Source organism: Podarcis liolepis, assembly GCF_965112155.1.
Source record: "Podarcis liolepis genome assembly, chromosome: 1".
In the NCBI taxonomy this organism is placed as follows: domain Eukaryota; kingdom Metazoa; phylum Chordata; class Lepidosauria; order Squamata; family Lacertidae; genus Podarcis; species Podarcis liolepis.
The window spans coordinates 77,157,636-77,175,699 of NC_139554.1; the positions used below are offsets into that span (position 1 = coordinate 77,157,636).

General features: G+C 43.4%; 1 protein-coding gene across 2 annotated transcripts in view; it reads left to right on the forward strand.

Annotated features, from left to right (window-relative positions):
• SLC25A22 (solute carrier family 25 member 22) overlaps positions 1 to 18,064 on the forward strand; it is a gene marked incomplete at its 5' end in the record, with an annotated part of 66,106 nt that overhangs the window by 13,965 nt on the left and 34,077 nt on the right. The window contains one exon of one of the 2 annotated variants that reach the window (XM_083513102.1): positions 13,811 to 13,932. The exons of the other annotated variant lie outside the window; for it this stretch is intronic. Of the gene's footprint in view, positions 1 to 13,810; positions 13,933 to 18,064 lie in introns of those variants that run through there. 2 annotated transcript variants of the gene reach the window in all.

Genomic DNA, 18,064 nt, shown 5'->3' on the forward strand with positions numbered 1-18,064 from the left:
TTTAATAATTGGATTTTAACCCTACACCTCTAAATATCCATTGTCTGCAGTCTGTTGTTGCTTAATGCAAGTTTGAGCCTGTTGGTGGCGGCGATCATGGAAGCAGGAAGTTTTAAAGAAGCAGAGAATAAAAAATAATAATTTTGTGGACTTTGTCCCTGCTTTACTTCCACAAGTTGGTAAAAGTGGCAGCACAGCACAACGAAGCCTCATCCTAGAAAAAGTAAAGAGAGTATGAAGGGGAAAGGGAGGTTTGAAGATAGCAAGACAATGCAACCAATATGTCAAAAAGTGTTTGTCAGACACACATGGGGAACCCAAACCTGCTTTGACAGGACAGATGATATTTCCCAATTTAGGGAGCGGGCCTGGAGCAAGAGCATTAGACACCCCAGGCTTTGGGAGAAAAATTGGAAGTCTACTGCCTTATCTTGTGTAGTACTGTTGTGCGGCGGAGCATAATATTGGGCTCATATGCCTTCAGCTGCCCCTGTATATGCTCTGGTGCTGCAAACTACTGCTTCTGCTCATTTCTAGTAAAAGTAAATATTAACTATAATATGAGTCCATGGTCACTTTTCTGAAGGGGAAAGCTCAATAGCTTTGCTTCCAGTTTTACCTATCGGGAATGGAATTGTCAATATTCTCAAACCCCACTCCCTATATACATTTAGACCTCTTTTCCCAGCTGCATGAGATAAAGAAAGCCTATTGGTACCTTTCTGCTAGCACACAAGAGGTTAATGATACAGTGGTACCTCAGGTTACATACGCTTCAGGTTACAGACTCCGCTAACCCAGAAATAGTGCTTCAGGTTAAGAACTTTGCTTCAGGATGAGAACAGAAATCGTGCTCTGGCGGCGCGGCGGCAGCAGCAGGAGACCCCATTAGCTAAAGTGGTGCTTCAGGTTAAGAACAGTTTCAGGTTAAGAACAGACCTCCGGAACGAATTAAGTACTTAACCCGAGGTACCACTGTACAGTTGGAACTGCAACAGAAATCCCAGAAGCCACTCATCCATCATGGTTACTCTTTCCCCACAGTGAGAGTTAAATTCCAACATATTCAGCAGTTGCAGAATACACTGCCATCACTGTCCCGTACTGTAAGATTCTTTAGAATATTTCTCCCATTGTAGCTCATTTCCTCTTGTACTTCTTTATGTCATTTGCTCTGTCTGAACTGGCCCTGCGCCTTTACAGCACGTTTGAATTAATGTAATTAGTAGGTGCATTATTAGATCACTTAAGCACAAAGAACTTGTGTGCATGTCTAGTAACCGTCTTAAGTAACCCCATTAACAAATGACGGGGCAACTGGCCCACACACTGAAGTAGATCAATCCCTATTACTTGAGTTGCTGACTCAAGGTTGCACAGGCAGAAAGAAACCTTGGAAGCTGTTTCAATAATGTTCTGAGTACCAGTGGAGAGGAGAAAAAGTGGGTGCATCGGTTTATTTTGTTTAAAGGATAACTTTGAGGGGATGCTGGAGAGAGGCACAAACCTTTTTGCATCACTTAAAAAATACATTTTGTTTTTGTTTTTTAAGTAGAAGAAAATGTAGAGCCCAAACAACCTTTTGGTATGTTATCCCAGAGGGAGAACCCATAGGAATAGTCAAATGTTAAGGCTTTTTTAAAAAAACAAAAAAACAAAAACAAAAATGGCTGGAACAGATGAAATCTATTGGGGAGCCAGATGTGGCCTTCAGGTTAGGAACCCTTTCTCTAGGTTGTGAGAAAGTAAATCGAAAGCCCCCCCCCCAGTTGGGTTGAAAGAGCCCTTGTCAGGCTTGGAAACTGCCCCCAGCCACCCACATCCCCAGTTGACTAGGGTTGTGTTTCTCAGGAGGTACAGCCTGATGGAACTGATGGTAGCCTATCAGGTTTCTCTTCTGGGGAACCCTTTTCAAAAATGGGCTATTCCAGTTGGGAAAAACTTCCTCTCACGATTTGTCACAGTTACTGTTGGGATCATTAATGTGGCTCTTTACCACAAGGCCTTACTGACAGTTATTTTCTCTACTATAATACCATCCGTATGTTCCCACTATAAAAGCTGCTCTCATGCAACTGACATTGAGGCTTGCTGCAGTAAAATGAAGTAAAGCACAAATGTATAGCTGCATCCCTTGTTCCCTTTCCCTTTCCCCACCCCTCTGTTGTCTTTCACATGATCTAAACTGCAGCTGCAAGTTCTTTGGGACATCCATGCTCACAAACAGTAAAAGTACTGGTACTTCGTCAAGTACCGGTATGTAAAGAATCCCAGTTTCTCTGGGTTGTTGCTTTCAAGGAAAAAGGGTAGGGGAGCTCTCCAAAGTGGTTTATCGTTTCAAGATATTACCTTGGAAAATATTATCTTATTACCCAAGGGAAAGGATGAACACAGATCTCATGACATCCTGCAAGTTTTTGGCAAAGGGTCAAGGTCACAAACAACCAAAGGCATCATTCTTCTTCTGTAGAAAGATTTCTGGCCTAGAGATTGTAAAACAACACTTTCCCTTCCTTGAAGTTTTTTTTGGGGGGTAGGGGGTGGGGAGGTAATTTGAGTTACATTTCTGAGACTACATGCCTAATAGTGTGTGTGTGTGTGTGTGTGTGGTTTCTGTGGGATTCTAAATAGGTAAAGCTAGTCTGCACTGCATGCTCTGATGTAAGCCTTCAGTGAGAGTAGATCAGGGACCTAACTGGTGGAAATGCAATAACAAAGCTGAGCTTCTGCCCTTAACATTTGTTTAGTTTTGCTCATGTGACAGGAAAAAGAAGACTTCAACAAGCAGAGACTGTGATAGGTGGCCTAACCTTGTTTGTTCTTTTTTGTGATGTACTTGTTGATATGCCTGTGGGTTAAGTATGCTTGTACGTGTCTTGCATCAGTTCTCACTCTTAAGAGCATAAAATGCTAAAAGACTGAAGTGTGTACCGATTCTTTTTTAAAAGCCCGTTGATGCACTCCACAGTTCCCAAGCTGCTCTGAGGGGAGAAAAGAGGTACTGAACGGGGGAGATGGTGGTGTAGGAACGTGCAAGCATTGTGTTTCATAGAACACTTCACCACTGGGCAGAATGGAAAGGTTGCTTATTTTCAGGCCTGTATATCCCCTAAGTGGTGGCTGCTAAACCTGAGTTCTCTTGACGCTGACATTCCATCTATGAAGAGGACTAACAGTGATGCTCTGTCTTCCTCCTTTTGCTTGCATAAACACAGGAGCAACTTGCTATGTTCACAGAGGGAAGGAAATCTTCCTGTGCTTTCACTATTAGCAATTAAACTCTAGTCCTTTAAAAACATATCACCTAGTGTTCACCTACCACCTATGGAACATTGATCCTGGAAGCAATCTTGCTTGTATCATGGTAGTTATTACCTCTGCTGCTAATTATTGTGGTTTCTTAGTTTCTTGATAGTCCAAAACATCTCTGGCAGGAGCTGCTGGCCCATGGTATTCTCAGAACAGAGAGATAGAGATAGAGATAAGGCCCCAGGTGAACCATGTGCAGTGTTTGCAAATTTGCTGCCTAATTTGGAGTTAGGCTGTGTAACAAGGTTGCACTCTTTTTTCCTATAGCCTTTATTTGCTGCATTAGAGGTGTGTTTCTAGCGACTAGCTGCCGAGCGTGGATCAAGACGGGGAAAACAAAAAGGCTTAACTCTTCCCCCAAAGAAAGAAATCTTCAGCTCTGTGTATCTGTCAAAAAATGGCAGCTACTGATTAATCGGTATTTGCCCCTATCAGATAAATTGCAAATTACTTGTTCCCATAACCCTATACCTTCTATAAGGAAAGAAAAGGTAGCTGTGCAGATATGAAAAGGGCATTTCTAGGTTTCTACCTGCCATGCCAAAAAGCAATGAAAGATCCTTTCTTGGCTCTGGCAAGTGGCTCTTGGCACACTGTGTCATTCTTATTGCCAGGAGGGTGTGTTAGGAAGCAGCAGCAGCAGTAGTTCAAGAGCATGAGAGAAAGAGGCTCCCATTTGGACTGTGTCGCTTAAGGTTCGATTTATTTCAAGCATTTATGTCCTGCCTTGAATGGCAGCACCCAAAAATGAGCATTGGGTACCTGCCGCAAAACATGCTGGCTACAGCTTGCTTTGTGTAACATTGGAGGCCATCAAGTTATTCTCTCGCTCTAAATGAAGAGCTGATGGGTTGGTGGAGAATATTTAATATATATACATTTAGTTTGCTTCCAAAGGTGGTGTAGGAGTGAGAAACCCATGACCCTCCAGGTGTTATTGAGACTCTCAACTGCCCATCAGCCGCGGACCCCACAGCCAACAGTCATGGGAGTTGTATTCTAGCAACATGTCCCCCAAAGGACATAAGTGTGTAGTACCTGGCGCTTGGCCCATTGTAATGCATTTCCTTGCGTCTTCTTGAAATTAACTGACTCACGGTAGAGAGAGAGAGAGATGATGATGATGATGCTTTTGGTGGTTTCTTGCCTGCCTCTGCTGCCTGATTAAAAGGGATATGAGTCATTGAAAACTGTATAGGTAAGTGCTGGCTTTAGTAATAGCTGATACTGGCCTTTTCTCCCCTCTGGGCTTTTAGTGGAATTGCTGCATACCTGTCCAAATAACAATACAAGAGGCAACAAAACACCTCAAGAGACAGGGGAGGGAGGGCGATGAAGAAGAAAATGAAACAAAAGTCCTGAAAATGAGAGAAGCTCTGTGCTACCGGACCAGCTTTACTGTCTACCAGGCATGTCCAAAGTCCGTTTCAGGGGTCTAATCTGGTCCACTGGTCAGTTTAATCAGGCTCCTGTGGCAGTTTATTTCCTGGGGTAAAATCCCCCAAACCCCCTCAAGAACTTCAATCCTTTAAAAAAGCTCAACAACCACAATAAAGGTCAACAACTTTGGGCGGCCCTTTGGGCGGCCCTCACGGCCCTTCACTTCATCAAATCTGGCCCTCTTTGAAAAAAAATTGGACACCCCTGTCAGTATAGTTGGGCCCAATGACAGACACATGAGTCAGTTAGCCTTCCAGATGCTAAACCTACGATTTCCATACTAGCAAAAACCCAAAGCTTAGCAGGAGCTGATACGGGGACTTTTGAGGATATCCTTCAATCCCTTTTGTTTTCAGCAAGCATCTCCTACTGTCTTGGTGACAGCTTTCTCCTGGCAGCTGGGATTTCACCTTAGAGGTGGTGTAACTTCTCTCCTTCTCTCTCCTCTGCATTCCCAAATACACATTTACATGATGCAAACTAAGACTAGAGGCAACATTCTGCTTTGTTTAAACTTGTGCTTCGTTTCCGAAGCACCCCCCGCCCCAGGGGAGACTCAGAATGAGCACATGCAGTCCCCAAGAAACAGTTATCTCCTAAGGCTGCTGGAAACTGTTTGCTGGTGAGGCAATCCAGGGCTCCCTGCCAGAAAGAAGGATTTTTCTCCTAGGCAGTGCTCCTGAAGCACTCTCTCTTTCTTTCAGATGAAGCAGCCAGTTTTGGGCAGGAACTGTATTTTGTTACTAATGGGGAATGAATGGGACCTTTCATGCCTATGGGATGCTGCCATGGCTGCACCATATTCCCACAAAGTGATGAACTGGAACATGTTGATCCTCTTCCTTCCACCGTTCCCAAACTCTTTGAGGTTTCTTTTAATGATCTTTCAATGCTGTTTGAATGTATTAAACACCGGTTATGCTGTCTCTGCTCACAAGGCCCCCAGTGCTCAGAAAAGGCTGCGCTTTGTCTTTTTTAAAAAACCCCAATATGCACGTTTCTGTCCAAGTGCTTTGCCTTGGTCCTTGATGATGAACACAATGCCTTTAAAAGCAGTGCTGGCCCAAGACATTTTGCTGCCTGAAGTGGAGTCCAAATGTGACCCCTCCTGTTAGGAGCAATACAGTAATTCTTTTTAAAAAGAGAGTTATTGTTGCACCATTCAGGTGCCTCCTCCCTCTCTCGTGGTACTACCTAAAGTAGGCCGCTTTCCTTGGCTGAATGGTGGTGGTGGGGGGTTTCCAGGAAATGAGAGGATGTGGCTCCTACATCTTTTAATAACTGTGTACTAGAGGTGCAGCTTGTAATCCAAGCAACACAGCACTTCCCCATAGCTGCCCCTTCTACGGCTGGCCATGCAGGCTGAAGGGCAAGACCGGCACTGTTTAAAAGGGAAAGGCTGGTAGAATATCTGTGTTGCCTGCAGAAGCTCCCAGGTTCAATGCCCAGCAACTCCATTTAGGGACTAAACCAAATGGAAAGGTATAGTCAAACGGCCAATGCAATTGGTGGAGTTCTTGAGACATCCCATTGATCCTTCCATACAGTGTCCTTTATTGTGTATTGAAAGTGAAAAACATAGTGTGATTAGCTCTCCCTCCCTCCCCTCCTCTTTCAAACAGCGAAAAATTATTTATATTTGTAACCAGCTTTATGCTCTCCCTCTTGCTGAGAAAATTGACTATTTTCCAACGCTGCTCAGTTGGAAGAGTGCTGTGTGAGTCAGAAATTTGCAGACTGACATAGCTTTTAAACTCAGCCTCTTTCATCCAGCTAGAGCTACAGTTACTTGGAACATTTTTTAAACAATGTAGCTTTTATTGGGCTCTGCTGTTTGAGACTGCATGTTTGAATGTTCCTTTCTAGTACAAAAAAAATAAATATTCCTGCCCATACTAAACTAGTTTGTTAGAAAGATGGCTGGTGTGGCAAACTTTGTCCTGTCATGCTAGTTTTGCACAGGCAGGAATAATAATAATAAAAAAAAAATACAAGAAAGCATTTTATCGTGGGCTCCCCCATCTGCTGTCAGAAATGGTTGCAATCCAGCAAAAGCTGCACTATGTTAATGTTTGTGTGTGTGCTTCAGTTTACAGTCTCTGCAGCTCGGACGATATTCCAAGCTGAATGTCTCTTTTCCCCAGTAGGCACAAACAATGGTTCAGGAAGTAGTATACATGATATATTTCCTTTCACCCATGAGAGTGAATATTATTTACCAAGTTGTTCCTCTGTCTACAGTATGAACTTCTGGCCTAATTTCATCTATTCTCTGTGCATTCTGATGTACTTAGAGAGCTCCTGTTACCCACAAGGAAGCTCTGTGCGCACATGGCAACACCCGTGGGTCTCTGAGCAGAGAGGCTATTGCTGCACAGCTGCTACCTGTTGCTTGGAGACTGCCTGCCTCGAAAACGGGCTCTTGTGTGTTTCCCATTCGTTGCCTGAATTCTGGCAGCTCTTCCATCTGCTCCCTTGAACACGGAGGGATTTGTGGAAGGGGAAGCAAAATTCTACATATTACTAGTAATTTAAGTCTTCTGGCCACTTCACTTTATGGTGCCCCCCCCCCCGTCTCATTTGCTCTGGAGAAGACCAGCGACACACTCCCTGATGTAACTGGGAGCAGCTTCAGTGGATGCTCCCCCCGCCCCTTCCAGGTATTGGCAACAATGAATTAAATAGATTGCTGGTATTTATTTCATGTTAAAGCTGTACCTTTGCCCCAATACCATGACAGGGTTTTGCAGTGCAAACTACATGTATTGTGCTGAGTTTTTCACCTGTCTGAGCACTCTGCCCTCGTGGTTACAGATTCCTCTTACAAACATTAACCAAGAGCGAGCAGCAGAAGTCATCTTTGTATATTAGTGGGTTGTTGTTGTTTTTAAATAAAAACGACCTCCCATTGTCCTTGCGTTGTGTCCTTAGAGGACCAAAACAGAAGGCGTCCATTTTCTTTTAGTTGCGTAAACCTATGCAAATTGAACTAAAAAGAATGTGTCATCCCAGATAGACAACATGGAGCAAACAGAGGTCATGTTACAGCTTTAACAAGTAATAAGAGCTAGAGATATATTGAATTAGTTGCTGCTAGTATGTCGGGGAGAAGGAAGCGAAACCAGCCACTGTTTGCACAGAAGTTGCAACATTCTGTATGTGGGACTATCCATGACCTGCCTGCGGTCAACAGCAGTATGATCTTTAGCTCCTAAGGTGTTTTACCTGTTTATACTTCATTACTGCTGCTGCTGCTGCTGCTACTACTACTACTACTAATTTCATATGGATATATGGTTCCCAAGGTGAAGGAGGTTGAAACATGGGAAGAGATGGCAAAATTTAGAAGGTTATTTGCAGAAAAAAATGGTAGGGCTGTGTTTTGTGTGTGTGTTGGCAACATGCAAACCATTACATTTCAATCCCTTCTCCTACTTAAGAAATACTATCTAAGTTTAAGGTTAATAATCAAATTATATAAGCAAATGTCAAGATTAAAAAAGACCCTGCATACTGAGACTAAAAATAAAAGGGGGAAAACCAGGGTGCCAGAGAGCGCTTTCATTGTTATAGATCCGGTGTGCCTGTTTTTAGACGTTCAAAGTTTCGTGGCTGCAGGAAGATATCAAAATATTTTGATATTTCTTTTTAAAAATGGGATTAGGATGTGTTCGTTTTCTATGTCAGCCTTCACATCTTGACGTGTGCTTCACACGCACGAGGGAGTAGGCAGCTGTGCCTGTCAACAGGGGGCTACACACTGGGGTGCCATTTCAGGTTCCAGGGAAGGAGGAGATTTGATTCTCATCAAGGTTCGAAGGCATTCTTTTGGATGCTTTCTAACCCTTCATGGCCACCTGAAGCCTTTCCCCCACCTGAGATCCTGCATTACTCAGCCATTTAAAGCCTGTAGGCCCTTAATTTGCCAGCCTGCCGTCTCCTTAGAATGTAGGTGGCCAAAGAAGGGGGGGGGGCTGTGTCATTACTGAAGGCCCAAATTACAAGACTTTAAACTAATACTAGATACATGCCATCTAGAGGGGCAAACTGCCTATCCCTCTGCATTTCAGACTACAAGTAATACAAGCACATGAAATACAGTGCTTTAAAAATGTTTCTGTTGTTACATATTATTTTGTGAGTCGCCCTCCACACATATGTCCCATTGCAATTTGCTGACATGTCCTTAAAAACAGCTAAAATAATTTTTAAACAGCACAAGAGCTACAGAGGTTTAAAAACAACATGGAATGAACCTCCAAGCAGAGACCTGGGAAAAGCTTGTTGAAAACATCCAAAAGTGGGCCTTTGAACCTTGCTGTGCATTGAATTGTGCCCTCCTAAATCCACCTCCCCAAATCTGAAATGTCACAACCCCCTATCTACCTCGGAGTGTAGTTTAGTCTCTTAATCTGCCACGCCAGGGATTAGGCTCCTGTGCAGCACTAGAGAGGCAGACAGGAATATAGGCCAGACTCACCTGTTGCTAGGCTCCATATCTTCCTCCTCCTGACTAGGGATGCCACAAATGTCTGCATTTACCGGTGTTGGCTAATTAAAGCCACATTCACTATTCTGGTGCCCTAGATGTTTTGGACTACAACTCTCTCCGCATGCTGGCTGGGGCTGATGGGAATTGTAGTCCAAAATGTTTGGAAGGTTCAGGTTTGTGAAGGCTCTTCTAGGCACTACCCTGCCTCCTTCCTCTAATTTTTTTCTAAAAATGAATTGGGTAAATGCAAACTGATCGTTCCTGACTACGGAACGTAGCCTGGTCTTGTAATGGTCATGCTGATGGATATCGAGAACAAACCTGTTGTTTAGAGTCTTTGTCTCTTAGCTTTGTCCCCTTGGACTATTTAATAACAACAATCCACCCTTCATTCTGAGGTCCCAGGGTGGATTACAGTGGTACCTCAGGTTATAGACGCTTCAGGTTACAGGCTCTACTAACCCAGAAATAGTACCTTGGTTATGAACTTTGCTTCAGGATGAGAACAGAAATCGCGGCGTAGCAGCAGCAGGACGCCCCATTAGCTAAAGTGAAAAGTAAAAGAGCTTAATTATTGCAAAAATAGGATGGGTCCTCAAAATATACACCTCAAGGCTACGGTAAAGATTAGGTACACCAGTTTGCTTTCTGCAGTCCTTTATTTCCTCAAATAGCCAGAGTTTTCAGTATTTTCTGAATGTGGTTGTTTTTCTCGTCTCTTGAAACACCAGCAGAGCCCTGATTTCTTTAAAAGACAAGATTTAAGGAAAGTAGTCATCTTAAATATTTTATTTGTTCTAGTGCCCAAAAGGAAACCTTTTGATGATAGTTGGGTAGACGGACTGGTGATTTGGAACTGAAAAATGTCTGAGCAGAGAGCCATTCATTTTATGAGACTTGTTCTGCTCTGTTGTTTAACAGGACTGCAAACAAAATATTTTAGAAACCCCCACGTGTGCAAGAGAAGGCATGCAGCCAATGAAGATACTGGTTGCTAGGCAGTCTGAGAAACAGATTCATATGGTTAGTTGTTTTGAGGAGATTTGGTAATGCTTATACAAAGAACAAACAGCAGCAGGACTAGGATTTTTGAGAGTATTTTTTCATTTCCCATTCATGGGTTCCAATGAGGGTAAGAAGTCCTATGGACAGGGTTCAACTTAATTGCATGTGTGGAATGGGGTCTACTCACACAGTGGGACTTTCCTCCCTCCCCGCCCCCCAAATCTGCTCTGAAGGGTTGGGAGAGGGAAACCCAGAACAGGGTTAGGGGGCACACGGCGGGAGGTGAGAGGGGGAAAGTTTCTTGGCATGAGTAGACCCAGTTCCCCATGCACATTCCCCACTTGACAATTGGTTGAATTCCACGCTCTATAGACAGCATGCCCAGGATGAGGGGAACCCTGAACACATTATAGTTCATAGATTGCGGGTGGGGAAGCTGTGGCCCTCCAGATGTTTTTGGACTCACAACTTCTGCCCATCTCAGTCAGCATGGCCAGTGGTCTGGGATGATGGAAGTTATAGTCTCAACACCATTGAGAAGACCACAGGCTCACCTCTGCATTAGGAAGAACTTCCTGAACATATGAGCTGTTTGAAAGTGGGCAGACTGCCTTGGATGGTGGTGGATTCTTCCAGCCTCCGCTTAAAAACCTGTTACAGGTAGGTAGCCGTGTTGGTCTGCCATAGTCGAAACAAAATAAAAAAATTCCTTCCAGTAGCACCTTAGAGACCAACTAAGTTTGTTATTGGTATGAGCTTTTGTGTGCATTCACACTTCTTCAGATAACAGGCACACGAAAGTTCATACCAAGAACAAACTTAGTTGGTCTCCAAGGTGCTACTGGAAGGATTTTTTTTTATTAAAAACCTGTGTCAGTGGTGCAATAGCAGTGGATTTCCTGCATCCACAGGGTGTTGGATTAAATGAACTCTGAGACTGTTGGGTGAAGCTTCCAAGTAATGGCATTTTATATCTCTTCCATTGAGAAGTGCAGTCTTTGTGGAATTCTAATGAATAATTTGAATCACATGTACATGCAATTCACTTGATACCTCACTCTTGGTTACTTAAAACTTGAAAACTCATTTCTGAGTAGATGAACAGACTCCTTTGACGAGTATCATGTTTGATGTGATTTTACATAAATATGGAAGTTCCGCCCTTGGTGTTTGATCTGTGGTGGCCAATTTGCACATTACATTGCAGTCACCATATGATTACAACTACTTCTGTCAATTGGCCTAAAGCCAATACCTTATCTTCTCCCCCTCTCCCATATATTGGAGGGTCTGAAAACATTCATGCTTCATGAACCCTTCCCGCCTGTGTCCAGGGCTTCATTGATCCAATGCACTGCACAAATGTTTATGTGATTGTGTGTGCATTTGCCTGCAAAACCCCCAAATTGTTTCTTGTTATTGCAATCCTAACAAAAATTATGGAAAATGTGGAGGTATTGTCTGTTGAGAAGTTTGACAGCTTTAATACTCTTCATAGAACCCTGGATCTGACTTTCTGTGCCCTTTCTCACCTCTGTCATTGGCAAACTATGCACAATTATGAGCGCATAGTTAGCCTGTTCACTTGGTTTATAAAGGTGTATGGCAGGGGTGCAATATTCAGATGGGTTGGTGGGCCACCCACCTAGCAGGTGCCCAGGGAGAACTTTTAAAATGACATCTCACATCCAATCATGCTGTGCTGTCCTCCTGCATCTTGCCTTCACCTGCATCACAGTTCTCCTTCCCCAGCCCAAAATTCTTTCTTTAACTGCAAGTACAAGCAAACTGCAAACTTTACACCTCTGTGCTCCAGTGCATTCATCTTCACACTCCTTGACACCTGTGCTGCTATTTAAAGGGAATTGTGGAAGAGGCTAATGCTGAGTCAGTCACTTTGGCCCTTCTAAGGTCATTTGCTCCACTGCTTCCTTGCCCTGAAGGTGATTCAGTAATTTGTGTGGTCAGTGAAGGCGTGCGATGGACCATACTGGAGATAAGACTCCCAGGCCATTTGATTGATTGGCAGCTCTGAACTAGGAAGACACTGCTGGATCTTTAGGTAAGGTGTTATTTACTCTTGTCAGAATGTTTCAACACCATGCAGGGTGGGAGGGCTGTAACTCAGCATCCCTAGTGATCTTTTGGACTGGGGTCTCCCATTTGCAGGCACTGTGCTCCTTTTGAAGCAGCTACTTCAAGGATGCACTCCTAGCATCAACCAGCTGATTGGTTCTGACAGCACAAGTTCAAAGAGGCTCACTCTCCGCACCAGTCAGCTGATGTCACATGATCTCAAAATGATGCCTCACATGCCGGGGGAAGTAGGAAGACAACATGTAGGCCAGAGTGTCTACTGTTCAACATTGCAAAAAAGAAGAAGAAGAAAAAAAGATTTATACAATGCTCTAGAGAGAGAGATGTGCCCCAGAGTCTCAATGTATCTGCTTGATCATAGTGGAAGTGGGGCAAACTTGGCAGCTGCTGAGACCTGGATAGACCTTTTGTAGGTTTTGGCAAAACACTCCCATCTCACCATTGTAAATCCTGGGCACAGCACTGAAGCTGCCTTGACCTGGCACATTTATCACAGAAGAATTAGGCTTTCAATTAATAATGTTCCATGCAAGTCATTGCATATTGCTGGTCACGATCTTTTTGCAGTGTATGTTGCTTCTTGGGCTTGTCTTTTTTCCTCTTCATTTCCAGATTGTGTTTCTGTACTTGAAGGGGGCAGTGGGGGCGGAGGCTGTGCACTTTTTCTTTCCCTGATTTATATATCATAGACTGGTCTGGCACAGGCAGTGGATTAGTAACTAGCTTTTCATATTGATAGCTGCAATCCAGACTCTGCTTCTTGGTGTTTGAGGTGCAGCACTGTTCCATCTGAATATTTGGTTCTGTTTGGTTCCTTTCCCCTTCAATAAGTGTCTGCAAGAGGGGTGGCAGTAGAGAGGCTTGACTTGGATTTAGATCTGTTTCCTACTGGGGTCTGCTTCTCTGTGTATATTTGTTGCTGCATTTCATGATTGGTGGTGGTGGTAGGTAAGTAAATCTAAATTCCCTAGGTGGCAGTTGCGTTCTAGATGTGGGAAGACTACTTTCCTCCATTTGGCATGATTTTGTATGAAATGTCTTCCCAAGAACGGCACAGCAAGGGGTCGCATTCAGCCTCTGATGCCAAGAGAAGCTAATTCTTCAGTTGGCTGAGAGAGTGAATTTTACTTCAAAGTAAGCTGTCCATCAGATCATGCTGGACATCCTGTTCTGGAGTCTCTTGATAGAACAGCCAAGGGTGGTGTGTATTAGAACACTCCAGCAGAGAGATGGGATCTGTGTCTGGGTTCTGCAGCTTCATTGTAGATCTGTAAGTTACCAACATGGTAGTTAGGGGCCAGAATGCAGAGGGGAGACCTTGGACAATGAGTTGTTATGTTGCTTTTGTTGGTTTCTTTTTCTTTTGAGCCTCGCTATTAGGACACAGAGCATTTCCAAATGCATTGTGTAACAAAGTGGACTGTGCTTCTTTTGATAAAGTACTTCCGTTCTGTAATAAAGTGGGGGCAAAAGTTAATTGCTGCCTTTTCAGCATGGCAATAAGGTTCCTGGTGCATTCGCCCTGATATGTGGACTCTGGAGTGTTTGAAGAAAGAGAAATTCAATTTTGGTACACGTAAAACTGAGAGGTAGGAAAAGGGTGAGAAAGAGAGTGCAGGGAAGAATGTGAGAGTGTGTGATTGAAGCTGTGGATTCTTGAGTCACTGAACTGTATTTCCTTTTGGACAGCCATTAGGGAACAGCCAAGGGCATGAAGGGATTCTGCTAGAATATTGTTGCGGCAGCTGTATGCAGGTATGGTGGTGTCTCTCTGGCTCAAGAGAAAGCACTGAAACAAGGCCAAATCTGTACTGTGCCCCAGAAGATATCTGCAGTTGTGTTTACTGAACACAATGACCACCTGTGTGTTCTTTAGTGGTTAAAGCGTAATTCACCTGAATGGCTGTTGGAATTAATGGAAAGAACGAGTTTGAACTTGTTATTGTTGTTTAGTCATGTCTGACTCTTTGTGACCACATGGACCAGAGCATGCCAGGCACTCCTGTCTTCCACTGCCTCCCGCAGCTTGGTCAAACTCATGCTGGTAGCTTTAAGAACACTGTCCAACCATCTTGTCCTCTGTCATCCCCTTCTCCTTGTGCCCTCAATCTTTCCCAACATCAGGGTCTTTTCCAGGGAGTCTTCTCTTCTCATGAGGTGGCCAAAGTATTGGAGCCTCAGCTTCAGGATCTGTCCTTCCAGTGAGCACTCAGGGCTGATTTCCTTCAGAATGGAGAGGTCTGATCTTCTTGCAGTCCATGGGACTCTCAAGAGTCTCCTCCAGCACCATAATTCAAAAGCATCAATTCTTCGGCGATCAGCCTTCTTTATGGTCCAACTCTCACTTCCATACATCACTACTGGGAAAACCAAAGCTTTAACTATACGGACCTTTGTCAGCAAGGTGATGTCTCTGCTTTTTAAGATGCTGTCTAGGTTTGTCAATACTTTTCTCCCAAGAAGCAGGCGTCTTTTAATTTTGTGACTGCTGTCACCATCTGCAGTGATCATGGAACTTGTAGGCTTTATATTTACAAGAGATTTTTATCACTGCAATGTTGCAGTGGCACAAAATGCAAAGGCATCCATTTGTTGTGATGAAAGAATGTATTTGCTGTGGGGGGGATTTTGTACTGCTGGAGCTTCAACAATGATTGGAAAATTTAGTGGGGTCATGGCCCATAAATAGAACGCTTCTAGGTAAATATAGCTCTGATCATGGATGGAGAGGCCTTTGCTGGGATATTACCAGCCTCTCAGAAATGAAGGGTTTGTGCTTAAAACTCAGGTAGGGAGCTTGGTGGCTCAGAGAGGACTATTGTGTCTCAGCTGTGTGCTTATCCACACTTAACCTTTCCTCCACGTTTTCCAGGCATGGTCTGTGCTTTAAAACTCTGTGTCTGAGTGCTCTTTCTTTCTTTCTTTTGCTCCATAGGTTTCCCCGTGGAACCCTACTCCTTACTGCTGAATCAGAGCAAACAGCAATCCATAGAAAATTCAATTTGCGGTTTGTTGTGTTTCAGCTTTAAAGAGTGAGTTTTCATGGGAAAAGCTCTGGAACGGAAATATAAGAGAGAGCGCTCAGATATGGAGCTTTAAAGCATGGAGCTGTGCCTGGAAAGTGTGGGGCTAAAGTAGGGGTCAGCAACCTAAGGCCCATGGACCGGAAGCAGCCCGCAGAGGTTGTTTGACCCACCCCCAAGCCACCTGCTTGCCCACTGCACTAAACTGGCACTGAGCAGTGCGGAGACTCGTTTCTGTGGCTCCGAAAATCATGTGTGCGCAGACTCTGAAAATTGCGGGTGCGCATGATCCAGCCCACAGAGGGATCTCTGCGGGACTGATCCGGCCCAGGCAAGATAAACCTTGCTGACCCCTGGACTAAAGGTAAGTGTGGATAAGCCCACTGTTGCAGGGAGCAGTTCAGCAGGTGGGACTTGTTCTGTCACAGAGCTGCAGTGATAGGCTAAGCAACTGAATGTTTACTGAATGTATACACGCTGGTGCATTTTCAAGAACACAATCCTAAAATCAGTATATAGGATTTGAAAATTGGTAGGGTTGGAAACTGACTTTTTTGGGGGTGGGGAGGGGACAATTCTGTTGAAGTTAATTTGCATAAGTTGTTGTTGTTTTAAATGCTTGAGTCTTACCTATCCCTAGAAATAGGGAAGTGAATCTTGGAATAATCTACAAGTCCTCTGATACAATTTCCCATGTGTTTAGTATCAGCCAGAACCCTGCTGGGGGTGGGAGTGGAGGGAGATAGGTAACTGGAAATAATGTAGAAAACATGGCTGTTTGGCTTTCTCTGATCCTACAGTAAGAGAATAGCACATGAAAGATAAGAAATCCAGTGATCTATTCAACAGATGTTGCCCACACATTTAAATCACAATATCTTTCTCATACCCCCCCCCTCCAAAAAGCTGGTATAATTAATTTGTGTACATTGTGTTTTAAAAGAACAGGTTTGACAGGCCTCTTACCCCACGGGGCTTGCAAACAATAGACAAAAAGGAAACCATAGAGGAAGGAGCAGTAAATTGAATGAGGTATAATAATAATAATAATAATTTGAAAACCTAAAACAACATCCACATGCCCATGTGGATTCTGATCAACTTTAGCATCTAAACTCCAGTCAAAGGTTCATCCCTGGGTGGGTCGCAACAATGAAAACAATATTGGAAACTGTTTCAAACAACTTGCTACTCTTTTTAAACTAATAAAAAATGGGATAAACATAAAATTGATCATTAGTTAAATGAATAATATGGCAGTTTGTTCACCACTTTCACTGAATTGTTCACCACTTGCAGGTGAAAATTAATGTCCTATTGTATAATTAATATTTCTTAATTGGACAACTTTTTTCTTTTTTTTTTACTATGGAAAGTGTTAGCATTAAGCTGCTGTCAGCTGGACTCTCCCATGCCATCTCCCTTTCAATGAAACAGTTTACCTTGTAGAGTGGATGAAAGACTGTGTGTGTGTGTGTGTGTGTGTGTGTGTGTGTGTGTAATATCAGACATGTTTGTAAATGTAATGTTAAACAGAACAGATTAAAAGAATTTGGTTTCGAAACCTTGGAGTGCCTTCAGACAACTAGCAAGTTTAATAAAAGATAGCCAACCTTAAGCAGTGTTGTGATAGGTCAGGCATTTCTGTCCTGAACAGTATTTGTTTTGTTGGCTTGCCAAGGAAATATTACTGATAACATCAGAAAAGTCTTAGAGCAGCACGGTCCACACTCATAATATTTGTTGTATATAGGATAGTTCAAGAAGTGGATTTGTCTGCTTCCTATAGTAAGTTTTTTATTTCTAAAATTGTTGCTGTGTTAGTCCCCAAGGAACAAGTACAAAATAGCTAATGATTTCTGCCCTTGGCTCAGTTTCTACTGATGCAACCATGTGTGAACTTTGGAGCTGTGCACAGTTCTTTACTTAGCAGAGTGGCATCTGTTCAACAGCAGAGAGAAGAAAGCACACAGACACCCATCAATTAGCATTGTTGTTGTGCTATTGCACTCATGTCCTGCTGGTGGGCTACTACAAGCTGCTGTGGGGACAGAATGCTGGAGTAGATTATCCTCTGGTCCTTTCCTTCAAAGAGGTAGATTTTCAGCCAAGATCTCCATGACATAATTTTTGAGGCTCCTCTTTGCTTGAAGTACTGCCTTTGATTCTTTTCTCGGCACCTGGTTAAGATAAGTCTTTTAATTATTTTTAACAACCAGTGTAACAAAGAAAGAAAAGCAGAGGGGGGAAGGCGAAAGAAAAATACACATGCCATCAGTTCGTATTAAGATAAGCCTTCCTAAATAATGCGTGATTCCAGATTCCCTCTGAATTTCCACCTTGCAGCTAACCTTGAAGATTGCTTCCAGATAGTGGGCTCTTTTTTGTGTATGGGTGGGGGAAGTAGGTGCTTTAAAATTAGTGCTTTCTTGTTATTGAAATGATGAAAGATAGAATAAACTTTTCCTCTTTTCAGAACTTCTGGCATCTCTTAATAATATAATTACAATGATTTCTTCACCAGTAGGGCTGCCAGTGGTGGTACAGAGAGTATAAATACCCTATTATCCTAGGATCCTCCAGCAATACCCCAGAAATGCTGAACAGGGTGGTCAATAGACCAGCAGCATCCGCAATCTGCCTCTCTGGCCCAACACCAGCTGCATACCCTCTAAGCCTGTCTCAAGGTCAAAAGATT